Source organism: Aedes aegypti, unplaced genomic scaffold (genome assembly GCF_002204515.2).
Source record: "Aedes aegypti strain LVP_AGWG unplaced genomic scaffold, AaegL5.0 Primary Assembly AGWG_AaegL5_hic_scaff_2301_PBJ_arrow, whole genome shotgun sequence".
Classification (NCBI taxonomy): domain Eukaryota; kingdom Metazoa; phylum Arthropoda; class Insecta; order Diptera; family Culicidae; genus Aedes; species Aedes aegypti.
In genome coordinates, this window is record NW_018735820.1 from 1 (window position 1) to 16,354 (window position 16,354).

The 16,354-nt window shown below is 38.0% G+C and overlaps 1 long non-coding RNA gene across 1 annotated transcript; it reads left to right on the forward strand.

The window, feature by feature from the left end:
- The first annotated feature begins 10,791 nt into the window (after window positions 1–10,791).
- Window positions 10,792–11,862, forward strand: LOC110681002. The gene is made up of 2 exons (XR_002503056.1): window positions 10,792–10,998; window positions 11,101–11,862. It is a non-coding gene; the product is annotated as an uncharacterized LOC110681002 (long non-coding RNA).
- Window positions 11,863–16,354: the final 4,492 nt, after the last annotated feature.

Sequence of the window (16,354 nt, forward strand, 5' to 3'; positions counted from 1 at the left end):
AAAGATTGGCAAGCATTTACTCGTATGGAAGCGGAGCTCCCATTCGTGGGTAAGTGTTCCTCCAAAAGCGTCTACTTCCTCGTCTGAGGTCACACGATGGTCCTACGATTTTCTGGCTGGATTTGCCCTCGTGCCATTACTAGAAAGAGGTTTTGGAGTGATGGTAAGGAGGGAGCCATCATGAAACAGGCACTTCGGAAGCTCCTAAGGAAGAAATCACGAGGAAGATATGAAGAAAATGGGAATGCCGCGCAAAGTGTGTGAGAGAGAAAAGTTCGTGCATTTCGATGTGAAATTGAAATTTAATTAAAACAAACATGAGAAAATATTCATAACATGTTTTATTCTACTCACTGAAAGTTTGGAGAGAGGTTGGTTTGAACGTGCGAATTTGCCAAATATTAGGCCTAATTTGATCCGTACACCCTCATCTTGAGTTTATAATATTGATGTATGTACCGCTATCAACATTGCTTATTATTATTGATAATAATCAACACAAACACTTCAATTTATGCTCTAAATCGTTCGAGTGTGACAAAAATCATGAAGTTTATTTTTTCCCCGCCTAAACCAGAAATTATTAAGACACAAATCGATTAGGTGCTGCCGGTACCATTTGTAATGACCAGTCAGTTGGACTATGGAATAACGTACATTTTTCGATAAAAACGACACGTGTTATTTTTTGGTGGATAGATCGCCTTAGTTTAGTCGATTGTCAAATTTCAGCTTTTTATTCTATCAAAAAGTCATATAATAATTCAGTTAACGCAAAAAATTTGCTCCCTGCACCAATAGTCCGGCCGTCGTGTTCCAGTAGTGGAACAACGATGGAAGCAGTTTTTGAAATGGATGTATAAAAATGAGGAAAAGTCAAGAAATGATCTTTATGCTCATTCGAAAGATATCAGTTGCTGTTCGAGGGAAAAATGTAAAACCCATGTAAAAATTTACCATTTTGTTTTAAATTCCTTGTATCATTCCCGAACGTCTACTACTGGAGCATTAGCGCACTACTGGAACACTATGTACCAATAGTGGCCTCAAGCGATTTTATGTTAAAAAAATTAGTTTTATCACTCTTTTTATATTTTTCCCATATCAGGTATCAGAAGGCGGCTCAAAGGCACGTTCCCCACCAGTTGGGAGATTTGTGTCATCGCCATATTGAGCCTATTTCATCATCTACCCGATGGGAGAGGAAAGGAAGGAAAGATGGGAGGAAATAGGAGTGCGGGTCCCTTGAAGAGGAAGATATGCATAAGCGAAATGAGAGCATGTAGCCCATACCACAATGGGTTCGAAAACAGCGCCCCTAAAAAAGGCACTGCAAAACGCATGAGCGTAAAGAGAGCCATAGCTCATTACCACAGCGGGGTTAAGAATAACAGGATGTCCTGAAGACTTCAGGCTTCTGTATTCAGTTTCACTTAATAAGGGTTTACCAGTAATTGGAATCGCATTTGCGCAAAAACTGGACAGTTACATATCAGGTGATACGAAGTTCCATAATCGGAGTCAAACTATCACACACAAATGGAGTCAGCACGCTGAAGATATTTGCCTGTGATAGGTTTGAGTCGGCCCTGTCAACGCTCTGACCAAGAGACTGCAATTCTGCTTTGACAGATTTGTTAAAATACTTCGCCACCTGCAGATGGCTCAGTAATATACAATTTTTTTTTGACGACACGACTCCAAACTATTCCAATATTGCTTGTGCTGAGTTGCCGCCCAAGAGTTTATCTGAAGCTTCACCCAGCACTTCGAAATTGGAATAGCCGGCTCAGGCCAATGAAGTCATGCGATTGCTCCATCGCGAGCTAGCTCATCAGCCAATTCATTTCCAGCGATGGAAGAATGGCCAGGAACCCATACAAGGTTTACAGAGTTGACTGAATTCAGTTCCTCAATTTGAGTTCGACATCGATAACAAGCTTCGACCTTGAGTTGGCCGAAGCGAGAGTTTTTATAGCAGCCTGACTATCTGAACAGAAGATATATGGGATATTCCACACATAAGAGCAACATATTTCCGCCTGAAAAAACGGTGCAGTTTCTACCAAGTGAGTAAAACTGATTCAGCCTTAGCTCACGAGAATATACTCCTGCACCAGCTCTCCGCAGGGTGTTCTACTCGTTTTTCGAAATGAAATTCCCTGATATTTCCAGGTTTTTTCCAGGAATCACAAAATAATTCTAGTTCAAGAAATACTCTAATTTTTGAATGGCTATCAACAAAATAATAGCAAATTTTAAATATGTTTTCAGTTTAATAGCAATTGGGTCCTAAAATTTTAAATGAATTTTTATTTTTATTAATATACTAAAGAGCATGTTCTTTCAACCACTTTAGCAATTTTTCCAGTCAAATATAGACTATAACATATCTAAACCTTAATTTTAAAAATTATTCCATATATTAACCTTGACACTTTTGACCTGTTTGACGTTCACCTTGTCGACAAAAATGCCACAGGGGTTTTAGTTTCACCACTGGGATTGTTCCTATCTGACATTTCGGAAGGGACACGGAAAACAAAATATACCCAATATTTGAGTTTTAAACCAAGGGGTATGACAAATCTCAAAAATTATTTTTTGGGCTTAAACAACAAAATCATTTAAAAATGTTGTAAACATGTATTTTTGGCCTTAACTTAAGCGTTTGGTACTAAAAATTGAGACAGGGCTTTAGGACCCTATTCATACACTTCAAGACATTTTTTAACGCATGCTGAAACTATTTCCAATTTCAATATTCCATTATGAAGTGCTAACAATGCCAAAGTTTTAAGTTTTTATTAAATTAATTATGTTTTCTAATGATGGAGATTTTATTTCGTTTCTAAGAGCTCTATTCATGATCGTTAACTGAACGGAACTTTCAAGTGCATCAGTATGCTTCTTCTTGAAAGTTTTTTTTTAACTACTACGTTCTCGTGCAAAAAAAAAAAAAAACTATGTACCATTCAATTTCCAAGGGTCTTTTGGATACCTTAGACAGCTTCAGGGCGCAAAAGAAAAATTTTATCTTCAATATCTTTAAATTGATGAATCGTGTTATTGCTAAAGTCATCATCAGCTGCATATTTGATAAGGTTATAATCCCATCTAAATTAATACAAATAATTTGTAACTTTAGATCATTTTTTGTGGATAATAGAAACACGGATAATCCAGCCTAGGTTGTTCGCGCCCAATCTGTGTACATTTAAATGTGGCAATTAGATAAATTATGAATTGTTACATTTCATTCGGAATGTTCAAAGAGTTCTAAATCAATTCTTCTCTTTCCCATGATAGCTCCATAGCTCCATTGATTTCGACGAACCTAGAAAAACTAAAATCAGATAAAACAATGCAATAGTACATACATCTTTTTTCTATGAAAGTTCATTTAGTGATTATTTCCTATGAAACCTCTTCAAGAATTTTCCTAAGGAATTCTTCAAAAAAAAATGTTTGGATAAACTCAATATAAAACAGGATTTTTCCAAAAAATACCACAAACATACCTCAGGGATTCCAACAGGAATTCCTTCATATATAATTTTGTTTTTTTTTTTCAATAAAGCCTTAAGTCCTCTAGAATTAAATCCGGGGATTCTTCCATCGATTTTTTTCTAGGACATCCTTCAAGACTCTTTTTCAAAACATGTTGGAATATTCAACCAGAAATTACTCCAGATTGTCTCCAGGATTTCTCAGGATTTCTACAAAATTGTCCTTCAGAATTTCTAAAGATTTAAAAGAAAATCGTGAAGTATCTTGAAGTAAATCTTAGGTTCGCATCTGTTTAATATTGTGTAAACAATTGAATCTCTGCATAATATCCCGCAGGATTTTGTGAAGGAACTCCTGGAAAAACTTAGAACGAAATCCTAAAAATGTGTAAAATGAGATCGGGAGATTCCTTGAAAAAATGCTGTAGTGATAAACTGGTGTAGATCCTTGAATGAACTTTTGAATATTCCACGGGGAATTTTTAAGTAATTCATAGAAAAAACTTGAAAGATTCCCACTAATCCTTGGAAGAAATGCTCAGAAAAAAGTCTAGGGAAACTCAATAATGAAACACAGGTCGAATTAAAGAATTGTTTTTAAGTTTTTAATATATTTCTCGGATTAACCCGTCGAGAAATTTTAGGAGCAATTCTTGGGAATAACTGTAGATGAAATGGCATAGAAATTCTTGTCGGGTCTTTGAAAAAAAATCTTTCGAACGAATTTTACCCAACAAACTCTAATCTAGAATTAACCTTTGCGGGTTTACTTGAAAAAATTTTTGTGAAAATCTTTGGAAGATCTCTTAGGTAATGACCAAAGACGAATTAAGGACCTCCATCGTCCTCTGTAGTTGTGCACAATTTTATGGCCTCATAAAATTTGAAGTGTTACCCATCTGAACCGAGTAGGACGACCTGGGTAATGACTGCAGAATCTGAAAAGTTAGTGGAGGAAGTCCTAGAATAGTCTTTGGAAATTGTTCAAACTAGTATCTGAGAAAATTACTGTAGTAGTAACGTTAAAGTGCTCAAGGATTTCCTTAAGCAAATTCTGGAGGAAATTCCTTCAAGCATCCCTTTGAAAGAAAATTACTAAAGAATTGGTAGAAAGAATTTCTTGAAGAATTTCGGATGAAACTTCTAGGCTAATTCCTGAAGCTGTTCCTGAGAAATATTGGAAGAAATTTTGCATCATAATCATCTGCCAAGCAAGATAGAGAAAGAAGAGACTATAGAAACCATTTTGGTTAAATAGAGACTTAAAAGACCTTCCATCAAAAAAATAGAGACTTTTTAGAGACTTGAATAGCAATAAATACCAATAGAATCCTAAAATTTCTAAGGTGAATCTTGTTTTATTTTAACAAACAAAAGAGCATGTTCTTGCAACCACAGCAATTTTTTCGTGTTCAAATAACGTTTTCAAATTTGAACCTTGACACTTTAGATCATATTTGACATTCACTGAGTCGGCAAAAACGCCACAGGGGCTCATTCTTTTAAACACTAGGGTTGTTCCTATTTGACATTTCTGGAAGGGACACGGGAAAACAAAATTACACTCAAAATTTGAGTTAAACCAAGTGGTGTGACAAAATCTCAAAATTAGAAAAAAAAAAAATGTTTTTTTACCGGAACCAACGAAAAGCATTCAAAATTGAGTAACATGTGTTTCTGCCTAAAACTTAATCATTTGGTACTAAAATTAGTACAGAGCTTTAGGACCCTATTCTCTAATAAGAAACTTGCTACCGGCCCTAGATAATCATTTACTGTTAATCTATGTTAATCCTTTACTGAGATATTCAAAACGTCAATCATGTTCTTAGAAGTCGATATAATTTCATACACAAAAGTATCCTTACTGAACAGCTTAAAGAGCGTTTTTGATAGCGGCGCAGCCGAATTTTTTTTTCGATTGAAGTGAATTTTCTCATAAAAATAATGATTGCTTTGGGGTTTTACGCAAAAATCCTTTGCGTGACACATATTCTACCATGAATTACAGCTTCAAAATAATTTCCCTGATTGTGATCGAAATTCCCTGAGAATTCCAGGTTTTTTCCATGGTGTTGATAAAATTCCCTGATAATTCCAGGTTTTCCAGGTTTTTCCAGGTAGTAGACACCCTGTCTACCTTCAAGAAGGAGCCATCAGTGTAACATACTTATTGTTGATTATACTTCTTTCCAATTAGCCAGACGTCATCTTTCCGTGAAGGGAATGTGTGGTAAATGTCCTGTAAGGAAAGTTACAAGCAATTGTGAGATCACTTGGAGCAAGGACAATTTTGTCCCAATTCACTAAAAGTGGAAACAACGAAGTGTGTGTAGATCTACGATTCCATGGGATTTTTTTCCAGTAGATCCAGTACCCATAAACGGTAAGAACAAGAAAGTGCTTCTTGTTTTAAGATATATGTGGTAGTGGCGCAACGTCGAAAAAGGGCCTCGGAGCGCTGCTTGTGGGAGTTGTAGAGAACGCACCAGACATCGCCATCAAGCACATCCTTTGGAGATGGCCCAATTTGATTGGATTGTTCTCACTTTCGCCTTTTTGCCTCACACAAGACATCCATATGCCAATATTGGTCGAACAACTGTTGTGTAAATCCATTTGATATATTTGGATTTGAGGCCAAGTTTTACAAAGGTTTGCCGGCATTGACCGAAGGCCATACAAGCTTTTTTGACTCTGAAATCAATGTGAGCTGTCCATAAAGTTTGGAATCTAGAATGACTCCGACATACTTTACTTGATCAGTGACATTAATCTCAGTGCCAAAAAGACGTAAAGGTCGAATTCCATCGCGGTTTCGTCTTTCCGTAAAAAGAACAATAAGATGTTTTATTCGGGTTAACCGAAAGGCCATATTGACCCACAACTCTCGACTACCTGAAGAGCACTTTGCATCACGGTCGAATGGGTGCTTATGCACATACCAACTATCAGAGCTAGATAGTCGTCGGCAAATCCATAAGTTGGAAAACCGCAATTATTGAGTTGCCTCAATAGCGTATCTGCTACGAGATTCCACAAAAGTGGTGACAAGACTCCCCCTTGGGGGCATCCACAAACACTCAATTTTCGAATCGTGCTTGACGCAATGTCGAGAAGAGATGTCGGTTTTTGAGCATTTGATGAATCCAATTGGTAATCATTGTAGGTAGCCCATGGTTTCGTGCGGCTTCCAATATGGCATCGAAAGACACGTTATCAAAGCGACCCTCAATATCCAAGAAAACACCAAGCACGATTGCTTCTGAGCGAATGCTTTCTCGATATCGTATACAACTTTGTGTAAAAGAGTCACAGTGGACTTTCCAGATTGGTAAGCATGTTGATTCAGGCATGTTTGGCAAATAAAATCACGGATGTGATGATCGATAATGCTTCCAGACATATTCAGAAGAAAAGAGGTCAGACTGGATTGGTCTAAAACTCTTCGCTTCCTCATACGACACACGTCCTCCTTTTGGGATAAACTTTACAGTAATATCACGCCAGGATTTGGGAATGTACCGGTAGCAAAACTGCTTACAAGTAGCTTTTTCAAAACATGTTTGATTAGACTCAAATCCCTTTGGAGCAGAACAGGATAAATCCCATCCGCTCCTGGAGATTTGAAAGGAGCAAAACTATTAAGTGCCCATTGAATCGATTCAGTAGTTATGATACTGCGAGCCGAGGCCAGAGACTCGTAACTACATGAAAGACATTTGTTCATCGTAGATGCTATGTCCACACATCCGGGGAAGTGTACATGAATAAACATTCTAAAACTTCTTCATCGGAAGAAGTAAAGTCACCATTAGTAAGCGAATTTCGTTCACTTGGTAATCCTTAGATTTTGCAAGAATTTGTTTCAACCGACTGACTTCACTCAAACTGGAAACATTTGTACAAAGGTTTTTCCAGCCGGATCGTTCAGCAGAACGAGAGCCTTCTTGTAAGCCTTGCGAGCTGACTTGAACGACTCTGATCCAGCTGAACGGCGTCTGTCCAACTCCTTCTACATTGTTCCTGAGTCTAGTCAGATCGGAATTCCACCATGGGGTCCCTCTTGTAGTCTTACAGACCGCAGAGGACATGCTTCTTCAAAAGCTTCCATAATGTAGGATGTTGTAGTATCAACGGCATCATCCAGATCACTTGGATTTTCAATGGACGGAGAATATCCATGAAATTTGGTCGCAACCAATTCAATGTAGAGTTTCCCAGTTTGTTGACCGGGATTCCTAAAACGCAAAGTCTGCGCAGTTACATTTGAATGTTCAAAGAAGATGTAGCGATGATCAGATAATGATTCCTCATCTGATACATGCCAATTCGTCAACTCGTGACTGTTCTATTCGGCAGAGCGTTATGTTAACACTTCTTCTCTATTAGAAACCATGAAGGTTGGGCGATTGCCTATGTTAAGTAATCCAAGGTCTGTACTACTAGTATTCCATCAGACTGGAGCCTCTCAATTGATATCCGAGCTGCCCCAGAGTGATGTGATGAGCATTGGCATCACTGCCCACAATCAGCGGAAGGCCTTTTGTTACGCAGTGTACGACAACTCGTTTGAAGTCATCCGTTGGGGATGGTTCATCATGTGGTAAATATACCGAACAATAGACGTATTTCCTGTTGAGGTCACCAAACAGAAACATCGATTGTTACAGCACATACATCTCTGGTAGTTAACTCAGAAATGAGTGTAGCAACGATTGCTTTATTAACGAGCACGCATACGCGGGCATGAGCGTGAGTTTTGCCATTTTCAAGCTTGCTAAAAGTAGCAAAAAACTGGTCACAAGGTTACCTAGATAAAAGTTCCCTCTACGAAAGTAGGGTTCTTGAACTAGCGCCACTTGGGCTGCACCATTTTTATGAGTCTGCAAAGATTGATCGTTGCTGTTCTTTTATGCTGAAGATTGATCTGAGCTAACCTAACCGTAGCCACTACCCAAACTAGGCAGGATTAAGCTTTTTGCAATCTCAGCACGAAAAAGACAGCAACGAAAAAACCAGATCGGTATCTATTTAAAGTCCCAAAGGCGAAAGAGCACAAGAATATACTGTGTAAAACGCATAATGCGAAATCCATATAGGTGATAATTTAAATTAAATGTCAACATATTCATAATCCCACCTTATTAAGCCTCAGGATAGAGACTGAAGAAGGGCAGCCGATTATCTCGAGAAACACAAGGTCACCTGCACCATTCTCCGGGTAGCACAGAAGGACTCAATACTGTGGAGGGCGCCCTGGTCCCCACAGGCTCCGTTTGCGGTTAGGTTTTATTAGACCCCCCTAAACCATTCATTTCTTAGGACACGGTACGCATCACCATAAATTAGGGTCACCTGTGAGGTGGACTTTTACCACCGGAACAGGCAGTCCGTAGTGTTAATTCTTAGCCAGGTTGAAACAACCGCTACCGACACTACGCGGCTATCTAGGCTGCTCGGAGGAGAAGGGGTTAATATTGATGATTAACTCCTGACGTGCCCAAGCAGCATATTTTTCCCATATTATAGAGGTTGAAATCTATCTGTTGACGCCAAAGATCTCTGTTAAGCTTTTCGTTATTTTGTTATGATTTTTTGAGGCTTAGGTAGTTTGCTAATGCACGGCACCCTATTTAATCCATAAAAAATATTTTGTACGAAGAACAAACAGTTAATTCAAATATGTAGCTGTAGACTATTCTATTTCGGAGTATCTCAGAAAACTCACATTAAAAATATCCAATCCTATCATCCAGTAGTAACAGCATCTCACAGAAACCCACTTCGATGAGAGAGCTGGATATATTTTCGTGATAAAACTATCACGACGGGGGTTGTCATAAACCACGTTGATTAGTCCCGGTAGATAATCTGGAACGTTCACAGAGTTTTATCCACACTTACACCGAGATATGGAAATTAGATGCACCGGCTTTGGTTTTCTCCCTCTACCCAAACGTTGAGGAATTCTATGAACGACCCGGACATTGTCAGTTTGTGGTATACCAATACACAGCCTGCAGCTTGAAATTGTGAATCTAACAAATAATTAGTCAGTGTGAGGTCCGCTAGCGAGAGCAAATGAGATGCATATTAACCCTCTGTCTGAGCTAAAAAATACTTTGTGTGTGCTTTGGAATAATTTTCACTCTAAATCATTAAAGCTTTGTATTTTTTTTTAAAGGATACCGACACGTTAATGCTTTCAGTGGGCTCTCATTGTCCTTTGAAGGAAGCACCACACTAGACAGCGGACTAGGCATGCGACGACGCCCAGTGGCACAGTCGGAAAAATTCCTCTCGAAAAGTTTTTTCGGTCTGAGGCGGGAATCGAACCCACACACCTTAGCGCTAAATGCGGCTAAATGCCTTGGTGACACTAACCGCACGGCAACGAAGCCCACAATAAGCACGCTGTTTAAATTTAAAGGAATTTTCTATATTTTGCGATTTTGAAAAGATAATTAAATTGTGTTGAACCAGCCACGGCTGAAAGCCTCGTAAATAAAGACAATATAATAACAATAATAATATTAAGTAAATTTAATTCAGTTTCAGTAAAAGCACATGAAATTAAAAAAAGCGGTGCACAGTGACGCACAATGGGGCAGAATGCGCCCAACCCTCTAGCACTCTGGGTATGCATCCCAGAGTGTTTGTGTCTTCTACAAAGTGTCTCAGATGGATAGGGTCTACATTCATGTATATTTGGATTTTTTTAGATAAGTTAAAACTGATCTAGATCATCTCTATCTTTCAATAGAATCGTCGTAGAAAAAAATTGAAATTTCTATTCTCAATATTTGCTTATAAGACCCTTTTACTGTAAAATATTTAAAACTTTGAGATATAAAGCCCTTAATGACAAAAAAAAAAACTAAAAAAAATCGATTCTGACCATTTTTAAGCACATTTCTTCGGAAAAAAAATGTTTAGATGGTACTTCCTAAAATATGCAATTTTAAGTTCATTCAGAAGATTTTTTTAATGTTTGTTATTTGAAGTGTTTACTAACGTATTTATGCAGAGTTGTATCATCAACGTAAATCATCCATAACAAGATAATTGAATAAAAAAATCTCATGCGCAAAACTCATCGAAACGCTTGAAGTGGTATGAAAAAGAAAATCACAAATCGGTTAATTAAAAAATAGTTACAGCTCTTCGAAGTGCTTCATATTGACCCCAGAACATAGACAAAGGGTTAACTTCACAATCTGGATAAAAATTCCACATGGGGGAACTAAGTATATCTCGCAGAAACAGCACCACAAACGACAGATGTTGATGGCGTGCTCACCAGTTGGTCGTTGAATATCGAGGGGTGAAAACGTTCGTTCGCAAACGCGGTCCACTCGGTGGTTGACGGCGGCGTGTGTGTTTCGGTGACGATTACGCGAGCAACAACTCGGGGGGCAATCAGTGGGTGGCGTCCACCCAAATTTATCCTCCAGCCCAATATGTACGGGAGCGACGGGACGTTGTTGTGAGCGAGAGCGTCGTCAGAGTTGCGAGAGGAAGTTGCGATTGAAAGGTCTCGATGAAAAGAATAGTTTAGGATTTTTCCTCCTGTTTTCTCTCACTTCAGTTTTCCATCTATACACTTTTGACCCTGGCCATAAAAGCAGTCGGATTGAGTTTCGCGTGGAAATTGGGTGAATTTTCCAACTTCAGGATCCTTCGAAAAGTGGATTTATAAGTGAAAATGAGTGCTAGACCGTGATATTGAACAGGACATTGGGCGAAGCGGCATCCAAGAAGTGTGCGGTGCTCAACAGGAACAATGTGAAAAGTAGTAGCCGTGTAGGTCCACAAGTGTTTCCAATTTCACTCCAATTTTCACACTTTTCTGAGCACCTTACACCCTCTATTAGCATTCTTTGGCAAACGGGATACCCATAGCTTTACGACCTTTCAAGTGCAATATTCGCTAAAATCGCCGCCAGTGATCGAAGTGGTGCATTGTGAGAAAAAACCTTCGAGCAACTTTTCATCTTTGCAAAGCTGTATGGAGAAAAAATGAATCACAAATCTCCATGATGGATGTATTGCTAGCAGTCTTCAGCATCGTCGTCGTTGGTTAGAGGCAGAAAAAAGAGCAACTGTGGAAGGAAGGGTATAGCAGACGAACCAAACGGAGGTGGAGGAAACTTTGGCATCGTTGTGATATGGCGAGCAGCAATTTTCAGCGCTAATCGAGCATCGTAAGGAATTTCCGCTCATTTTGCCATAATTTGAGCTTTTTGCTGCTTGCTAAATAACGTCGGATTCACCATCGGCCCTCCCCAGGTGCAAACACATTTTGTATGAATGCGGGATGAATTCCGGCAGCCAACAGAGGCTGGTGACGATAATGTAAGTTATTGAAGTTGAAGAAGCTGGTCAAGTGAACAGCTTAGTCAATAATCGCTCACTAAGCACTGTATCTTAAGAGAGCAAACAAATATGGGCGCTTAGTGAATCACAAAGAAAGGAAGTGGTGGAAGGATCCTCAAATTTTTTGGTTGATATTAGGCACGTTTAGTTTGAGCATTGTTGGTTTTTGAACCCTACTCCTTATTTGTGCTTACAATAGAGAATGTAATCTTTTTGTATTAAACTTTGTTTTTACACTATATAAAATAGGTAATATTTATAGTCCCAGAAAACGTTACCAGCAAATCGATTCTTCTGATCAGTAAGTGGGCACCATGTGCATGCTGTATCTTTTAAATTTATCAATGAAATTTCAATCAGTTTTCTGCACATCGTTAGACAAGTATTGTACAATGTTGTGATAATAAAAATTCTCTTCTTCTTCTTCTTCTTGGCGTTAACGTCCCCACTGGGACAGAGCCGGCTACTCAGCTTAGTGTTCTTATGAGCACTTCCACAGTTATTAACTGAGAGCTTTCTTTGCCAAAGTTGCCATTTTCGCATTCGTCTATCGTGTGGCAAGTACGATGATACTCTATGCCCAGGAAAGCCAAGGAAAATTTTCATTACGAAAAGATCCTGGACCGACCGGGAATCGAACCCAGACACCTTCAGCATGGCTTTGCTTTGTAGCCGCGGACTCTAACCACTCGGCTAAGGAAGGCCCCTTATAAAATTAAATTTCACTCGAATATGGAACAACGATTAGAACAGTCGATTTTTGGAGGTTATCAAAATCAATGATTGTTAGAAATTGGCTGGAGTATTTGACAATTTATATTTTTTATTTTCAAGAAAGGCTTGTTCTTCAAAAGCATCATCATTCAGAAGCCTGATGAAAAAAAAAAGTTTTACAGAAAAAAAATAAAATCACTTTCCACCTATATTTTTTAGAGAAAACTATTTTCTGATATGAGTAGATGAGTATGAGAAGATTTTTTAAATTAAAAGTACGTCCTGAACGAAGCCCCAAGTTAGTATCAACATGAAAAATAACTTACGCCTTCAAAGCGTTACTTATTTAGTCCCACGTCACATTTAAAGCACAATAGAAATATAATTGCTTTATTCTTAGAAGACCTTTCAAAGTACATTGACAATCATCAAAATTGGCAACACTGCTGTAATAAAATCGATTTTATTTTCCACATATTATTTTCATAATATGTTCTGAAATTACCACATGAAATATTCGGAGTAAACCATTTACAATTTGCTGTAGATCGATAAATATGCATACACGATTTTAAAAGTATGAGACATTTTAGTAAAACTACCATAAACAGTAAAATTTGTACTAAATACTATGGTTAAACGCACGATTTAGCTCTCGTTTGTACAAATATAGTTTCTTTATAAAACCAATCTAGTTTTGAACACGCTTTTTACTTTTCTCTTTAACTGGAGTGAAAGAACGGTGTATCAGCAAATTTGGCCATACATGAATAAATCACTAAAGTTACCTAATGTCAGAGAATGGTGAAATATAATTGATTTTTTTAAAGCTATACCTTTAGTAGAATAGTAAAGAATACAAACATACAATTTGTTCATGTTTTGCGAAAAATAATGATAAACTTTGACGAACAACTTTTCTTAAGAGTTTTAGGAAAAACTATTTAGCTCTTTAACCAAAAGCATTTTCTAAAATCTTATATTTTTAAACCATTGTAGTATAATAGTTGAACGATGCACAGAAAACCGATTTCGATTTTATCAATAAATAAAAAAGATATAGCATAAACAAAGTGTCCACTTTATAAAATGAACAGTCCTTATCATTTCAATCATTACATTCATTTATTGTATCTAGGTGTTCTGTGTTAGGCAACAATTCTTGTTCTTCTTCTTCTTCTTGGCATTACGTCCTCATTAGGACAAAGCCTGCTTCTCAGCTTAGTGTTCTTAAAAGCTCTTCCACAGTTATTAACTGAGAGCTTTCTTTGCCAAAGTTGCTATTTTCGCATTCGTATATCGTATGGCAGGTACGATGATACTCTATGCCCAGGGTAGTCAAGGAAATTTCCATTACGAAAAGATCCTGGACCGACCGAGAATCGAACCCAGACACCTTCAGCATGGCTTTGCTTTGTAGCCGCGGACTCTAACCACTTGGCTAAGGAAGGCCCCCCACAACACTATCATCCTAATTTGGTAAAACTAAATTAAGCATTAATTAACATTTTGTTAACAACATATTACATTTCATTTGCCGTAGCAGTTCAGAATTTTCTCAGGTGAGTTGAATACACCTGCTTATAAGAGAGAAAAAAAAACGCTTTCAATTTGCTTAACCTAAATATATAACGCATTAATCGTGGCAATAGAAGATTACAACATTTTTGTCTAAAACTATTAAAAATGTTATTCGACATTTGATGTAATGTTTCAACATTGGACATTCTATGTACTATACAAGAGCTTCAGAATCATTTTCAACCAATTTTTCCTGGTATTACAACAGCTAGTCCATATTGGTGCAGCATACAGCATGGCTGACCTGAACATTTGTTTGAAGATCAAAAGCTTGTTCTTAAGACAAAGTTAAGATTTTCTATTAATAAGTGGATACCGACATTTTATTTATTTGTTACATTCAATGTGATTTTTGAAAGTAAAATTCTTATCTAGCATGAGCCCTAGATGCTTAACTTCATCTGATCAATTAATTGGAATCCCTTTCATCGCACAGTGGTTCCAGCTACACTGAAGGGCGGTCATAAATATGCTTAGCTAGCTTAGCTTAGCTTAGCTTAGAACTGACTACACATATCAATGGTTGCTATTCCGTGATTGACTGAAGTCAGTGAAAATGCACAAAGAATCAACTAGAAGTTCGGCTGGGATTGGCCATAATCTTCTTCAGTGTGCATAATTCAGTGCCTCTATTTATACAGGGTCAATAACGGCGCCGGCCACGTCCTTGCAGTCAGGTGGGATTGGGGGAAGGAATGTTAGTGTGTAACCTTTGCTTTTGGAGACCGCGTTTGCCTCTGCATCTCCACAAAGGTTACTGGGAGGGATGTTTGTTAATGGGGAGGATCGTTGGGTCATAGGATTCACTTTGATAAGCGATTAGACCATGATAAACAATGATTTGTGAGATATATACATGCTTATACGTAAATATAATATTTTCATTTGATATGAACAATTTCTATGTAGAGGAAAATTATGCCGACACTTGAGGTGACGAACCATTCAAAGTTTGTTGAACAAATACCTAAATGTAACATTCCTACAGCTGTCAGGATGAAAGCATGTGTTATTATATTTTACTCATTTGAAAAGAAACAAAAAACTCGATTGGTTGGGACATCATAGAACACTCTTATTCTTATGCCGACACTTACAGTGGCGAACCATCCAAACCTTTCGCAAGTCTACACTTGTAGTGTCGAACCATTCAAAGTTTTTTTAATTACAAAAATAAAGGTATATAAGAGGTGTTCTGAAAAAAAAATGTTAAACATAAATAAATCATGAATCAGAGTTTGTGTCGACACTCACAGTGACGAACCATCCATAGTTTGTTGAAAAATCATATTTACATCCCACCATTGTAACGATTGAATGTGCAGTCATACATATTTTATAGATTAGAAATAGTAGCATGAAACGAGCTCACCAATTGATCCGTTATCCTTGACTGAGCAGCCACAATCCACTTTCGGCTTCACTCGTTTGCTCGGCTATAAAAAAGCACTCAGGAAAAAAAAATAAGCGCGCGACCCAAAATGAATAAAAAAAAACTGTTCGGGCTTTCTTGACGCACTGCCCAGGAGCAAGCGTCAAGGTCGAAGGATCAAACAGAACTAACCGATCGCAGCACTTTTTCAGTTACTCCAACCGAACTCACCGATCACGCCACTTTTTCACTTACTAGACCAACGCGCGACATGTTTGATCCTGCCCTCGTCGCTCGCCCCGGCAAAAGCAAGTGTCAAGGTCGAAAGATCAAACAGAACTAACCGATCACGGCACTTTTTCACTTTCTTCAACCGAACTCACCGATCACGCCACTTTTTCACTTACGGAGACCGACGCGCGACATGTTTTGATCCTGCCCTCGTCGCTTGCCCCGGGAAAAGCAAGTGTCAAGGTTAGAGTGTCCATCCGGGACATCCGGGACAAAAATCCCGGGATTCGTCAAATTTCGGGATTTCCCGTTTCCCGGGATTTTATTTCTAACATCCGGGAATCCCGGGATCCCCGAATGTACGTAGAATCTGATGAAATCCACTAAATTTCAATGAAAAAACAATTACATTTTTCCTCACTATCAACCTTATTTGATAAAGTAGAAAAGCATAATGAAAAAGAGAATAAACGAGTAATTATTTTCATCAAAAGATCAATTTATCAAGTAAACCAATACATTTTTTTTTGTCTAGTTGCAAAGTTTTAATGCTTTTCTTTTCAACATT